The following is a 15,748-nucleotide window of genomic DNA, read 5'->3' as shown; positions in this document are numbered from 1 at the left end:
GAGATGAGCAGGGGGCGATGCACATGGCTGCTGTGTCAGTTTTACCTGCCACAGCCCCGGGGTGGAGGGCTGGGGAAGCCAGCAAAGCACCTGCCCCAGGCTAGAGGGCTGGGAAGGTGTGCTGCTACCCCGATTCCTGGTACCGACCCCCTCCTTTGGCAAACCACGAGCTTTAGACAGCTTTGGGGAGCAGCTCTGTTATGTAGCAGCAGTAGTAAGCTACAGACCAAAAGAGCTGTCCCTTAAAGCCAGGCTCTGTAAGCACCCAGGCACCCATCCAGACCGAAGGTAAGGCGGGAGCCTCATTCATTCCAGCCATTGCTGAATGTCAGCTCGCATCCTATCCCTTTTTTTCTCATGAACATTTTAGGCTCAGCATTTCTTCCCATATGCCACTGATATTCCCCATTCATAAAACTGCACCTCAGTCACATCTCTGTAGAGACACCGTTTATAGCAATAGTCAGGCACCGAGCACTGTCTGCCAAGTACTTTCCAGAAACCAGGAAGCCTCCAAGAGTTGTGAGAAAATAGGGAAACAACGTCTTTTGGAGCGCAGGCTGGCAGGAGGCAGAAAATGCCCTCCCTGCCTCTGTCATCTCAAAGCAAGCCGGGGGGGCGACTGCATGGGCCTCATGAAGGACCAGCTCACGAGCTTCCATTTCGCAGGGTCAAAGAGGCCGTGTGTCACATTTGGCACCGAGCATCTGACCTGCGCTCAGAGCATCCTGCGAGCAAAGCTCCTGCAGCCCCTAGAAGAAAGCAGCAGAAGGCAAGGAAACAGCTTCTTCCTTTGGGGAGGGGGGGGAAGATTTATGCATCCAGCATCCACACTTCTCTCCCGAGCAGAGGCTGATAGAATTCCTGCTTGCAGATACAGTTTCTTACAGTAGCCCAGTAAATTAAATTAAAGCTATTTACTCTGTATTTACAGGCTTACAAATAAATCTCAGAAAGCATTTCACTGAAAGAAGAAAGGGGAGGAGGAGAGGGAAAAAAAGCATTTTCTGGGCCAAATATAAACAAACAAGGCCACAAACCTCCTCACGATTACTTATTAGCTAAGGGAAAAGGGAGCTGAAAGTTGGTACGCTTGGAATAACGCTACACAGAGTGGAGGAGAGCAGCATTTTGTTCAGGTAACAAGAAAGAAAAAGCAAAATTTCTTATGTAAGGAAAGAACTCTCCTGAGCCTGCATCGCCAGCCTGTATTTGCACTGCTACCTTCATTTTAACTGAGTGCTGTGGGTCAATGGGAACCCTTTCAAGTTATAACTGCATGATCTGCCCAGCCTGTAATGGGAAGCCAGTGGGTTTTGTTTGATTTTTTTTTTTTTTTAAGTGGCTGATTGAGTTCTCTTTGTTTTGTTTGGTGTGTGGTGCACAATGGAGCCCAGTGCATTAGTCAGGAAAATCAATAGCTGCTTCGAAGGGGAAATTCAGAGGGGAACCCAGGGCCTGAGCTCAGAGGCACAGGAGGGGAGCAGGGAAGGAAGGAGGAGGCCAGGGGAGCTGGCAGGGCAGAGGGTCTGCTGAGCCCCTCCTGCAGGGCACTGGCCACCCTTGGCAGAGCGGAGCGTGCACCGTGCGCAACGTTAACAGTGGTGAGACCGAGCCTGCGGCACTGAAATGCCACAGCCATCGACTCTGGCCCCACAAAGGCAAACAGACCCATTGCCGCATACCTAAACCCGAAGATTTAGGAGTCAGGAGCAAAACCTGCACCTTGAAGCAATGAGTTTGGTGTTCAAGCACACACTTTAAGTTGAGTTTAAGGCTTTCGGCTTCTGCTGCATCACATCTGAAAGCCCTGCTCCAGGTCAAAGGCTGAGGTTTCTACTCATTCACTCCTTTTTCACATATGCAGAAGGACAGATGCTTTTAAAAGCTGAAGCATCTGGAGATTCACCATGCTTGCAGCTGCACTGCAGTATGATTTTTCTTTCCAGAGATGGACACTGATGTCTACCACCAAAGAGGCAGTGAGCCTATGCAACGCTTTGCCACACATTGCACGGCCAATCTCTTCTGCAAAGGGGGACAAAGACTGAACCAGCAACACCATGCTAGAGCCAGGAAACCCATGCACATACTTGGGGCATGAAGTAAGGAACTTAAAGCCACACATCTAAATGTATAGCTTGTAAATTATTAGCTCTTGTGTAATGAGGCTTCCGTTTGCTGGTGATGCATTAACCAATGTACATAGGGCCCTCCTGACTCCAAACAGCTCCTTGCACTTGCATGGTTGGGTTTCCCAGGAAATCTGAGATGAAAAGACCCCATTTTAAAGCCACTGTTCACAGACTTTGCCTGAAGCTCAGGGAGGCAGGTGACCCTGTGGTCACGGCGCAAGCTGTAAGCATGCCTCAGATAACAAGGATTTTCCCTTATTCCAGAGATTCACTTCAGCATCAGAGCTGGACGGGGCTGTATCAGACCCTGTCCTGCCTAAAGCCACACACCAAGCTCGCCAGCATTCAGTCCAGCAGAACTAACCAACCCTGGCCACCACCTCTAACCACTCCTTTCTGGTTTGATTTAGACGAGGGGAGCCCATTTCTCCTCTCCTCCCCTTCTCACACCTGAACATATCCAATACCATGTCCAGCACCTGCCCAGGTGTCCCACACAGGAGCAATGTCTATCCCACCTCCAGCAGCTGTACCAGCGAGAACCCCGCCATGCTTCTGCTGCAAGCTGTGCCCCAAAAACCTTAGTCCCATCTTCCCCCTTGATTTTTTTTTTTTTTTTTTATTGTACAAGTATGAACTCGGAGCTATATCAATCAATTCCCCACTTTCTGTACCAGGCTGCTTACCATGCCCTGCTTTCCTTTGAACTTTCCCTGCTCTGAAAAAAGAAGTCAGACTAATCTATAAAAATATTTTGGATGCTCTGTTTGGCAGCCCTGGATTTCTGCTGGTTTCTTGTCCTCCCCGATTGACACAGGTGTCTAAGAATAGTTTACATTTGATACTGGTATCACTAATGATGATCTAGCAGGCGCTTATTCGCCACATGCACAGAGAGACATCACCTCTTTAAACCTCCACCTCCTTTGTTGTGGAGCACAGAGGCTCTCCGTGTGGGTTATGGAGGGAGCTCTCATCTGGCAGGGGATGTTTGTTAATCAGGCTGGTGGCTGCAGTGAGGTAGTGATCCGATTTGGTGATAATTAGGTTCCAGTAGCTATGTCTTCAGGCAGCCGCATCCTTCTTGCTGCTGCCATCACCGGCCAGGGGTCTGAACCATAAACCTGGCAGAGCGCAGGTGGTGCCAAGGATGGAGTTGCTTCATCCCTGCACTCAGAGCTGGTCTGCAAGCAGCAAGCATCCAGGGAGACGGGAAGCAAAGTAATGCTGCTTCCCCAGTCTAGGGTAGCCATTCTGTCAGCACAAGGCTGGCCGCTAGGCCAGCAAGCTTTTCCCCGGAGTAAGACGGGAAGCAGAAGGAGTGGACCAACGGCTCCCCATCCTACAGCATTAAGTCCATCAGTAAGACTTGGCACCCACAGCTTCCCTGGATGAGCTCAGCACATTCAGTAGCACTAAAGAGCTTGTTAAGCAATCCCTAGGTTTTATGCTGACTTCTCCTACAGCTCTTCTAGATGGAGGCAGAGCTGGCACCCGTCCTAAAAACCCAGCGTCACTCTTGGCTTCTTACTCCATCAGGCACCATTAGCTCCTTTGCTTGTCACAGCTCCGTTCGCGAGTCAGACGCCCCAGATGGGAAGGCGCACAGGGAGCAGCTGTGCGGCACAAAGCCCCTCTCAGCCTCCGCAGCCCAGCCCTGGGAAGGCAGGCGAGGGGATGCCGGCTCTCAGGCTCCTGGCCGGGCATCACTCACAGCCGTGGGCCTGAAACTTAGCCTTATTTGTCTGCTCCCTGGTGCGGAGTAAATAACGCACTGCCATAACAGCCAGTATTTACTACATGTGTGTAAGGGCTGACAGCTTATCACTCTTACTGCGAGAAGGAAAGACAGTGACCTCCAACACTTGCATCCTGGGGCGAGATGCATAGACCTGCACCCCATGACATGGGCATTTCCAGCAGAGGCACCTCAAGCAGGAGCATGCAGAGAGAAGAAATTAACATTTCTGCAGGAGACACAGCAATGGGCTCGAAATCTCTCCCAGATTTTCATTGACGTGGCCCTTTGGCTGGCAATGCACATGTAATGCGGCATGTGGGATGCAAAGGCCCCACTGCACAGGGTGGTGTACCGAACAGGCTGATGGAGAGGTTGTAATCCAAGCTTAAGGACAAACAGCTGGTGATTAAAGAACAGATGGGAAGGAGGGAAAAGGGGACAGATTTCTTCCCCCTTCCATACATTTTTTTTTTTAAATCTATTCCCCTTTCAGAGACAGAATGCAGAAGAGAAGGGAAACCCCCCAAACACACACTCAAAAGCAAAGGAAGGTTTTAATTCGCGCAGATGTTAGGGAACAGAGCGCTTCCAACAGTGTTACAGCCTTTGGGGAAAAGGTGTACTTAAACTCCTCCTACCTCTTCCCCAAATCTCTGAGAAAGGCCAGAGATGCCCAAAATTGTAAACTCTCCCAAGCCAAGCTAAGAATCTGTGCTAGTGAATATGTTTTGCCTTAGGGAGCCCAGCTATTTCAGCCCTGTTGCCTCATCCTTCAAGGGATTTTTAACTTCCAAAAGAGCACAGAAAACCCCTTCCTTCCTCATCCATGGATCTGCTGATCTGCAGTAAATACCAGCACTTTGGTAAGCAAAAATGTTCAAATTCTGGGAGAAGCAAGATGCCTTAAAATGAAAGCCAGGTACCATACCTCTGCCCACCACCTCTCTTGAGATGCCTTCCTTTTTGGATATGTAAGGACACAGGAGAATAAAGTCAGTGATGGTTTTAGTTCTGTGTTTTCTCCCTTTTCTGCAAAAAGAGACCTCCTGTGCAAATGAACACTACAATAAAGTATGCAAGACAGGCTTCCCTTTGGAAATGGGAGATTACAGTTGAGGGATCACAGGAACACATGCAGAAAGCAAGGCTGCTGCTTCTTCCCCAATTATTGTGCACTCTCTGCTCTATTTTGTTGACCTCGCACATTTCAATCAGGCTTCAGCACATTCTGCCTTCACCTGCTATGAATCAAAACCTGGAGGGCTCAGATCTCCCTGCAAAGAAACCCTTTGATAAGCTTGTTACGGATGCCAGACAGCTCTGGTTTGGTGGGGAGCTTTTGTAGAACACCATTGCAAATGTATGTCGTCACCCAAGAAAGTTGTGGGATTTACTTGGCAGCAAGTGGGAAGGCAAGGGAGCCGAGACACTGCTTAATTTGCTTCAGCAACAAAAGGCTAGAGAGGAGAGCACTCCCCACCAGCCACGGGGCTGATGGGAAGAGTTGCTTAAGTCTGATGTGGGAAAAAAATGAAATAAAATCAAAACATGGAGAAAATGGGGCGTTCTGTAGAGGGTTAAAGCCAGAAACATATGGCATTTCTACCACATTTAGGTTGTCAAGCAGCCAAGGATCTCTTCTGCTGCTGCTTACTCTTAGAGGTTTTAAAGAAACACTCATCCATACGCAGGGCATTTAGCAGCGCAGCAGGGAGCGTGCCTTGAGGAGCGCCCGCCAGCCGCCGGCCCTCGCCTGAGCATCACCGAGCAGTCGGTCCCCGAAGGGTGCTCCCATCCCACAGACAGGCTGTGCCAGCAGAGCGGGGGCTGCCACCCCACAGCTGGCTTCACCCCCCCCCCCCAGCACGAGTGCCTGCCCACTTTCTGGGCCAGGTGGCATTCCTTTCGCCATTGCTCACCCCTACCTTCCCACTTTTCAGTAAAAAACTGAATATTGTCTACATGCATTTTGTCAATGTGCCTACCAGAAAACCCTTACTGGAGGCAAATAAGCATCCTGCAGGTTTTTTGGCGTTTATTTTTTAGGCTCCTAAAGTTGCTAGTAACTTACTTCTCCTATTAAGCCAGCTCACAACAGCCCACTCTCCTGCTCTGCTGAGTAGCAAAGCGAGGAAAATGGGAGTCAGCAGTCTGACAGCCTCCCAAAGCTTCTCTGTCTCGTGGAGGATCATTCAGCCCCTTTCCCCATCTGTCAGCACTTTTTCCATTCCCTAACTAGACACAGACTCCCCTCGAGACCCTCCTGCTCCTGACTTCACAGGCTTTGGTGGAAAGCGGAATGGAAATCAAGCACAAGCCCCTTCAGGAGGGTGAAAACCGCTGTGATGCCAACAGCACGAGTGTTTTCTAAGCAGTGGACTCCTCTTGGGTATCAAGAAGCCATAGATTTAAGGAACTTCAGTACTGACATCCCAAATTTTGCTACTCTGCTGAGGGACACCGTCACAAAGTCAGTCCTGCACCCAGGCACCATGCAAAATGCTGGTTGATCACCAGCACCACGCTTCCTACTCCGCAAGCGACATTGTTCCCTCAAGTGCGCCCGCTTTCCCTTGCAAGTCTCCATCTAAGCACGTATCGGGTCCAATCCTGCCTCAAGCTTGCAAGAGTGGTGATCAGCGCCCGAGGGCTGCAGCATATCTTCCCCCAGCCCAGGACAGCCAGGTCAGACTTGTGTGCACCAGGCACCCTGCTGCACCACACCAGCTACTTTGGCGAGCTTTACCTCTCTGACACCAGTTTCTATGCTCCTCACTGATGACTCTGCACTTAGACATTTTAAACATGATCGGAGCACTCAGGAAGGGTTATAAATACCCGCCGTGCAGCCTAATTATAGCTGTGGGTTGCAGAGAGTTGAGACAAGCAGCATCCCAAGGGCTGGACTGCTCTGCTCAAATGCTTGGATAGACTCCCCCACCTCTGACATGTCCCAGGCGAAGCTCGCTTATTTTTCACGTGCACGATACCACTGTCGTAGCTGGGCTGATTGGTCTCGTCCATCTGCACAGCTCCATGGGCAACGGTCACTTTCTCATGCTGCTTTCCATCTTTGTGCAAAAGCTTTCCTGGTATTTCAAGCTGTTCCCCCATGCCTTTCCTCAAGGTCTCTCTAAACACCGCCCATGCCCCACAGCACTGTATTTAAACAGTGCGACGGACACCTACCACACACCGTTCACTGCTCTGTCCTCTCGGGGAAAACCGCATGGTGCGGAGTTGGGCTTCAGTAGCTTTTAGAAACCGTTAGAGCTGTTCTGTCCCATTTTTCTCTCAAAGGCAGCAAGTCAGACAAGCTGTTTTATATGCATGGAACAGCTCCCTGCACCCGTCCCTGGCTGTGCAGTGCCATGCCTCCCCCCTCCCCCTGCCCCCCCCCCCCCCCCAGCTCCCCGCAGAGGGGTTGCTGTCCTGAGCATGCCCCGCATCCCTGCCCCCCTGCACCACTCACTTTCCCTCTGTTCATCTCTTCTGCAGGATAGAGTTTATTTTTTATGATGAAAGACAAAGCTGGATTTTATGTTTTTATATGAATGTAGATGTTGGCTGACAGACTCTATCCACAGTAGTGAGGAAATTCAGACCCTCCGGCGCTGGGTGGAATAACCCAGTGTATGCAAACTCCATGTAGTAATTGGAAACATTTGCTGCTGCAGCTCTGCAGAGCCACAGGGGCACTGGGAATGTTTTCCTTCTCCCCCAGGTTTGCTTCATGGAACTCCAGAAGCAGAGGCTGGAAGAATTTAGCAGAGTTCACGACCTCTACAGCCCAGTAAACCCAGCATTTCAGGCATTTTTGCATACTGAATCACTTCTTACCTGACTGGACTCGCACTTTTCAACCCTTTGTTCAAAGAACTGTTAAATTCTTTATTTAGCTGAAACACAGATTCCCTGGGCTGAGGAGTGAGTTATCCCTGGACTTATTTGGAGCAGCTTGCTCTAATAATAAACCCAAGCATCAGATGCACTCCAGGATGCTCTGGGTAGAGCTGGCACCCAGCACCCTGCATGGAATTTCTGTAGCCTGCTGTCCTCACGCCCAACTCATTCGCCACCCGGCATGGTGACCCTTGGCAGCTACCACCACGCTGCTCCTTGCGAAGGTCCCATCACACCCACGACTCCCAAGTCCAGGAGACAACCCCTAATTTCGCACAGTCCTAGATGAGATCACAGGGTAAAAGCACCTTCAAAGGCCACAGCGATTAAAGCTAACAGGCAGCATGAGGTTATTTTCTGCAGCACGAGGGAAGGCACTCGCGTGTTTTGGACCAGGCAGGCATCCTTGGCTCGGATGCTCTGACCTGCTGCGCTAGAGAGGCTACAGCATCGCGCCTGCTCTCTTCAATATGGAGCCCACACACACAAACACAAATATTTAGCTGAATGGTGGCTGTTTTCCAAGCACAGTGTTTCTTCTCCAGCCACACCAGTGGATGCCACCAGCGTGCCTCGGCGCTTTGGGGAGCGGGCACAGCGGAGGGTGGGGTGGGAACGATAGAGCCCGTGATCCCCATCGCATTCCCCAGCACCGGCAGCGAGAACACAAGCAAAGCAAAAGGTTGTTCTGCTTCTCAGCCTCCGAGACCATATGGAGCTAAGGCATGATTGCATTATTTCTACTGTACTGCAGCAGAACTAAACAGAAAGCTGTAATAAACTACTTGCAGTATGTTCCTCAGCACAGTGCACACAGCAGGGAAAAAAAAAAGCGGCTCAACAAACGTGTCCTTAAGGAAGCCGCGCTTCTGAAGGCGAGCTGTGCTCTGCAAAGCAAGGGCTCTGGGGCTCTGAATCACGCACATTTCCACAAGGCTGGATGATGAAATTTCTGTGTGCTTTCTCCATTCTGCTCCCTCCCTTTTCGGGATAATTAGATTTGTGTCTGGCCAGTTATAAAAGTATGATGGGTTTTAGGATGGGCTAGCATTGGAAAGCTATAAATAGAGAAGAACACAAAGTGAATTTGTAGGGGATCCGCGTAAGCAGAGCCCGCTGTCATGCCCAGATTCTGCTGACGGGCAGCATGGATGCCAATCTCGCCTCTCCCCCAGCACGGAGGGTGTCAGCACCAGACAACTTTTAGTTTATGTCTTACGTATTATATGCAGCCTTAGGAAGAAAAGCAGGAGCATGATAGACTCCCTATGATTTCCTCCTGTATAGCACTATAATATATAGGACCCATGTAAAGATAGATGATTTAGCTACTACTTTGTGCTTGCCCCTGCTGAACGGGCAATATCAGATTACACATGCAATTAAAATCCTGAGACAGATGCAAAGGCAGAGGCGATTATTTCTAACTTCAACACAACTTTTGCTTCAGCCATGAATGTGTGTGCCACAGAGTCAGCATAAGCCTTAAGCTTGCAGATGCCCCTGAATGAAGTGGCTTTAAACTCAGCTTTTCCTGCTCTCTCCACCCAAAAAAGCCCATTCTGATCAAGAGAAAAGGCATTGCCAAAGCCAGTCACGGGAAGGGATGCTTCAGTAAATGGGATGCAGGAGCCAGCTGATGGTTCCAAGTCCTCCTCCGAGAAACCAAGCTGCTTGCAAACAGATTTGCAAGTAGTGAGTGGGATTAAAAAAAAAAAAAAAAAAAAAAAAAAATCTGTCAGGTTATTCATTCAGGAGACATTCAACACAGCCAAAGTACAAAACCTCTCTACACTTTGCAACACACTGTAAAAATCTCTTCTGAGGCTGGATGCAGCAGAACCATCAGGACCACAATGTCTGAGCTAGCTGCCCAGGGATCCTCAGCTCCATCACAGGGCTCGGCTACCAAAACCATCACTCTTGGGGTCAGTCACAGTGAACAGCAGGGTACAGTTGTGCACCCACACCGCCTTCCAGTGTGCAGGCAGGGGCACCCACAAGCCACCGAGCTGCAGTGCAACTTGGGCATCAAAAGGAGCCAGGTGAAATGACAGCCTACACGCTGAGCCTGCCTGAACATGTCACTGTTGCTGAGTGAAGAGGACACCGCTCCTATGGGTCCCCAGGGAGAAATCAGCTCAAGCTGAAAGTCAGCACTGAGTGTTTCACCTGAGGCATCCTCAGAGACCTCCTGGAAGCTCCAAGTGAGCAGCAACACAGGGGGTATGGGATAAAGCGGGGCTGGAAATAGGAGGAACGAGTCTTGTCCCCTGTGCCCCCGCTGCCTGGTGACAGCCACCAGCTTTACATTCAGGAAACCCGCTCCAGCCTGCCTCGGTGAACACTCTCAGAGTTGCAGCAGCACCTCCAAAGTCCTTGTTCAACCTCGGGAATACCTGAGCAAAGCAATCACACCAGATGCAATCTAGCACCAGCTGGATCGCCCTCCCATCCCAAGGATGTAAGCTTATTAGGCTGTGGCCCACATCAGAGTTATTGTTCTGTGATAAATTTATTGGTACTATCTCACCTCATTAAATGCTTAAATAGACCTGACAAGACAGAAAAATGGGACTTTTTTTTTTCCAAAAAAAGGAATCTAGTGTTCGCATGCTTGGAGTCACCTCTAATGCAACAGCCTGCACTTCAGGAAAGGACAGGGCACAGCACCAAGTGAGGGGATGTTTTACAGCACAGCTGACTCGCGCTCACTTCCCAGAAAGCCCTTCCCTGGAGGAAAAGGCTTTTCCATCGCTCTTTAAAACCCTACTTGCCAGAGAAGTATGCATCGTTCTGGCCAGCCAGAGCAGAAGGTCAACATGAGGAAGGAGGGAACAGAGGAGCAGACAGGATCCATGCTGTCTGTGCTATTAAACGGCTTAGTGTGAGCTGAGCTTTTGCTCCCCATGTAGCTAACAGCCACGGCTCCCAGCATCCACCCCCCTTGCAGCTGCAGCTGTACCGAGTGGCTACTCGAGACCTTCAGGGAAGATTATTTAAAGCTTCCATTTGTTCTGTACTCTTAACCTTCGCTGCAATTACCCGCCTGTTTCACACCAGAGCCTCTTCTTTGCCTTGCCTGCCTGAGGACACGAGTGCTGGGAGCACCCTGTGGCAGCGATGGGCTGGGGCCAGCAGCAGGAAGACAGCCAGCACGACAAGGCTCCGCGTTCCCCGCATAATACCGCACTTAATTTTGATTTAGTAGGACAGCTACAGTATAATGGCTGCGGGAGACCATTATCCTGTGACAATGTTCTGTTCCACTGTTATTGCTTCATTAATTAAGTACCAATTGACTATTAATTGCGGAAGATATTTATTACCGGAGAGAATCAGTTACCAAGTAGTTAAAGGTCAATCAGAGGTTTAGCTCATCAGTTGGTATTTACACACACTCTACACCTACACACGGTGTTCAGAGAAGCATCTTCCCGAATTGCTCTGCGCATACAGAGAGGCGACAGCATCTTGCTGTGGTCATGCCTGGGTTTGCGCGTGGGTGCTCCTGCTCTCGGTGCAAACTGGGACGGAAGGGACGAGGTATCGACCAGACATTACTGCACCGCTGCAGGACTGTTACAGCTACGGAGGGAACAATCCGGCTGGCAGAAGCGATGAACCTCCGTCCCGCAGCTGGGCTGTGAGGTTGGGATCTGACCCAAACCATGGACCAGAGCAGGAATTCCAGCGCCTTGCAGGCTCCCAGGGCTGACTGCAGACGGCTCCGGGAGCTGCAGGGCCGGGCGGGCAGATGAAGTGCCTTGCCCTCCTCACACGCAGTTTGCGGCTGGAGGGAGTAATGAATTCAGCGTTGCATATCCCCAGACAGCACTCAAGCCCACTGGAGTCTCTTAAGGAAAAGATGCGCCTGAAATCTTCAGAGTGAATTGTCACAGAAGTATTTTTCTTCGCCTTTGGAGACTCATCACTCACTCGTGCAGCCTTCTGCAGTACCCTTCCCCGTTCCAGCAGGGACATGCACATGGAAAATGCCACGCTTAACTTCAGCAAGATGCCTCTGACGTCACTGTCACAGACCGAACATCTCCAACTCTAAGTGACGAGCCATGCAAATTCCAGCTAATTGATATTAGGTCACATTTTGTGCTCTTTAGGTTCCTCTCTGCCTTTAAAAATGTACTTTAGAGGGACTCCGGGCTAATGTGTTCCAAACCTGAAAGGAGCTTCAGTTAGGAACAGGCTGCTTTTCCTGCAGAAGAGCTCGACTCTTACAATGACTGGGAGATTATCTGAAGAGACCTTCGCTCTCATTTAACAAATTAAATGACTAGATTTTCAGGAGTTCAGCATCTGAAGTACTATGCTGTTTTTGAAAAATCTGGCTGTAAATGTCATCATGCTGGGCCCTTTAGAAAAATCTGACTGCAGTAATGGCTGGGAACTTTTGAAACCCAAATCCTGCACGCTGTTGAAGTGCTGACCCTAAATCAATCCTATTCAGGAGCAGACACCCATCTTTGGATGTGAAATTTACTCTCTACCTTCTATTTAAAGTGAGAGCATTGTAAAAGGAGTAAAATAATCAAAGGGCTGAGCATCCCTTTCCCCTTCATTTCTGATCCTACAGCACCGAACAAACTGCACCTGTCCAGATCCCACAGCCACCTTTTCCATCTCGGAGTGTCCATGGGCAGGGTCTTGCCCGCAGCAGCGGTCATCTGTTCCAGGACCACTCGAGGGGCTGTGGCCCAAGGCTGTTATACAGCGCTTTTTAATGCCATCACGGTCCCCACGTAATCTCAGTGCACGGAAACAGATGCCCTTTCCGTTAGGGAAGCCGAAGTGATGCCGAGCACTCTGGTTCCCAAGAACAAGCTAAATAATCCTCATCCAGGTTTTCTTTTTCCCGTCCTCTTTCCAAAGGGAGGTGGAGATAAGTCTGTAGGGGAAATAAGACACCTTCATGTAGCTCATCTCTGGCTACGTGTGTACCCCAGGAGTCCTGTCTGCTCAGCCAACTGACAAGAACAAGCCATTAGGGCCCTCGGCAACGCAAAGGCAATGCAGCCGCAGAGGGGAGAGCCAGAGCCTCGTTGAATCATACAGAATACATCGATCACAGGGGATCATACGGATTAACGCCACACCAGCTCAGTTCTGATTCAGAAACTGGTATTGCAGGCACTGGAGAGGCCAGAAACAAAAAGTAAAAAAAAAAAAATAAATATAATGGGATAAAGGCAGAAGCAACAAGCTTGACTCAGATTTCAGCTTGCTTTTGCAGCCTTGCTTCCAGTTTTGCATTTGCTGCAAAGGTGGGAAGGGCTTACGGGCAGGGACAAACTACTAATTGCACACACATGATGCACGGCAAGTCTCGCCTCTTCCACCTGCTGCTTTCCTCCCCTGCCCCTGAGCCGTGGCCATCTCCAGAGGCTGAAGGCTCCCTGGCCAGAGCACAGTACAAAGCAGAGGGTGGCAGCAATCCTGAGCCCCTAAGCTGCCCCTCTGAGCCAGGAAGGTTTTCCTTCTTTGTTTCATTTCAGCTGCTGAACTTCCCCTTCCAGCAACCCCAGTCCCAGATTGCTCACTTCTGCCTTCTTGGAGTTTACTATTATTATCTCTGTGTTTTGCAACCGTCTCACATGCCTTTAGCCCAGACCCAGGAAACAGCTGAACAAGGCAGCTGATGAGAGGGGGTACAAAGAAAATGCAGTCATTTAGGAGAACAGAGGCCTCACATCTGTTCCCGGCTGTGCTGGTGACCTGATGCATCATCTCAGGCGAGTCATCCCTGCTCGGTGCTTCACCTGCCTTTCTTCTAAAGCCAGCAGAGGATCGTGCCAAAAGCGAGCACCAAAAATTATCAGCACAGCTCCTGCTGCGACAGTGCTACACCTATTATACCTACCCTCATGTGGGGGAGGATGATGCTCTGAGTCTCTCAGTCCAGCATTTTCCCCCCAGCAAGCGTCAGGGTTTTCGCAAGATGGACCCATCCCTTTCTGTGCTCCCACACCTACAGACCACCCTTCGTGAGGGCACAACATCACGCCAAAATTACACCCGAGTGCACAAACCCTCCTTTAAAACTGCATATTTAATATGCGGAGAGTGAATTCTTTAAAAAGTGCCCTAACAAGCAGCTGCACGCTGCAGGAAAAGGAGGAGTTTAGCATATCGAACAATAATAGCAAGATATTATCAATGTAGGGCTGTGATTGTGCCATATAAAAAATAAAATACACACTGGTTAATCAAAGAACTACAGACACTTTTAAGTAATCCCAACCCTGGCTTTGCATAACTCCATATACTGCCAGCAGCACTGCTGTCAACCACAAGAGACCATCATATACATCAAAAATTCTCCTTTAAATTTATTTTCTGTAAAGATTGGTCTTTTGAACTGCAGTGTTGGAAGCTTAAGGGTACAAAAATCTGCCTTTTTTTGTCTCTCCCTCTCCTGGAGGATGCTGATCTGTGGGGAAAGTGCTGCCACAAGCTTCCGTGCCTTATCAAGATACCCGTCCTTTTCATGGATCACTTCTCTTATTAGCCACTTGATTAAGACATTAAAAGAAGGAAGGTGAAGGAAGGTTGTGCAGCAGGAAAAAAAGCAGTGAGAGGCTTCCTCCTCCTCGAAGGCTGCATAACTGCTTTCCTTCAAGGAGCTTGGCTTATTTGGGAACAGAAGCAGCACCTGGCTGGCAGAGCCTCATGCTCCTGCCCAGAGGGACCCCAGAAGCCCTCCAGGGCCCAGGGCAGTGAGCTGCTCCCAGCTGGGGGGAGCAGCCCGCCAGGGCAGTGGCCCAAGGCATGCTCCAGGACAGACCCCAGCTCTGTGCAGAGATGCTGGTACTCCAGGGAAGGGATCCCAGGGTCAGCTCTTTTCCAGCCCTGAGCATCGCTGAGGTGCCTGGCGGGACGGGATTAACAGCTAGGATAATAGGGTGGGGCTGGTGCATTAGGATGCAAAAAGAGGGTTTGCGGTTTTATTGGCTAAAAGTGTCAAAAATAGTTATGGCCTTAAGGCAACAGCGCGGTTAGCTGGAAGCCCTGGGGCTTGGAGGGCTTTGTGCTCAGATGTGGGAACTCTCTCTTGGAGATAAAAGTGGGACATCACTGCCTCAACTTCCCTGAAACTCTGCTTTACATGCGGTGCTCTTTACATTGTCAAAAAGAACTTCATAAAAGTTAAATTAAATACTTACACTTCCCCTGTGAGACATCAAAGAGATAGTTACTGTACCAGTGGGGAAACCAGAGGCGGAGGCAGAGCCAAGACCAGAATTCAGAGGTATGTTTAAGAACATGCACCAACACATGCCCATTATAAACATCTAGTAGAGACAAGGCTTTAATGTGCTGTACAAAGCCTTAAGCACACTAAATACCTGCTCGATCCCGGGTGTGTTACCAAAGGCATTCTGAAAAAATATGTTTCAACTTTTTTCTGCAGAACATGTTTAGTCTGGACAAAGAGATGAAGTGATTTTCTTTTACAGCAACTGGGAGGTAAAGGGAAGATTGCAGAAACATCAGGCCTCCTGCCTGCTGAAATCTGCTCAAGCACCAACAAGAAAAACAAGCTGGCTGGGAAAGCAGCAGCAGGTTCAGCTGCTGGAAGCCCTTTCTGAGAAATTAATGTCCAGCACCAAGCCAGGCTTTGTAGGTCAAGGTGCAGGACAGCGATTAGGCAATACCTGCCAGCCAGACCCAGAACAAACTGCCACGGTCCAGCCGTGAGTCAGGCTGCGGGAGGCGGTGCCTGCAACACGCCCGTTCTTCAGCTCCCACTGGAAGATGCGGGAGAAGATTAAGAAGCGGGTTCAGTTTATTACAATCTCAGATCCAATTCCCAGTAGATCATCCAGACTCCCCAGTGCAACAAGTGCATTAAGGGCAGGGGAAGAAAGCACAGCCCACCAAACGTATTTACCACCTTTAATAATTCATCGTTGCATATGCAGCCCCAGATAGAGCACAGTCCCTTGGAGAG

At 49.8% G+C, this 15,748-nt stretch overlaps 1 long non-coding RNA gene across 1 annotated transcript; it reads left to right on the top strand.

Moving 5' to 3' along the window:
• The first annotated feature begins 1,073 nt into the window (after window positions 1-1,073).
• On the top strand, window positions 1,074-4,835 carry LOC129785738 (uncharacterized). The gene is made up of 3 exons (XR_008749924.1): window positions 1,074-1,139; window positions 1,950-2,105; window positions 4,614-4,835. It is a non-coding gene; the product is annotated as an uncharacterized LOC129785738 (long non-coding RNA).
• Window positions 4,836-15,748: the final 10,913 nt, after the last annotated feature.

Source organism: Falco peregrinus, chromosome 15 (genome assembly GCF_023634155.1).
Source record: "Falco peregrinus isolate bFalPer1 chromosome 15, bFalPer1.pri, whole genome shotgun sequence".
Classification (NCBI taxonomy): domain Eukaryota; kingdom Metazoa; phylum Chordata; class Aves; order Falconiformes; family Falconidae; genus Falco; species Falco peregrinus.
Note: the sequence above shows the minus strand (reverse complement) of the source record. Positions and strands in the feature narration are given on the sequence as shown.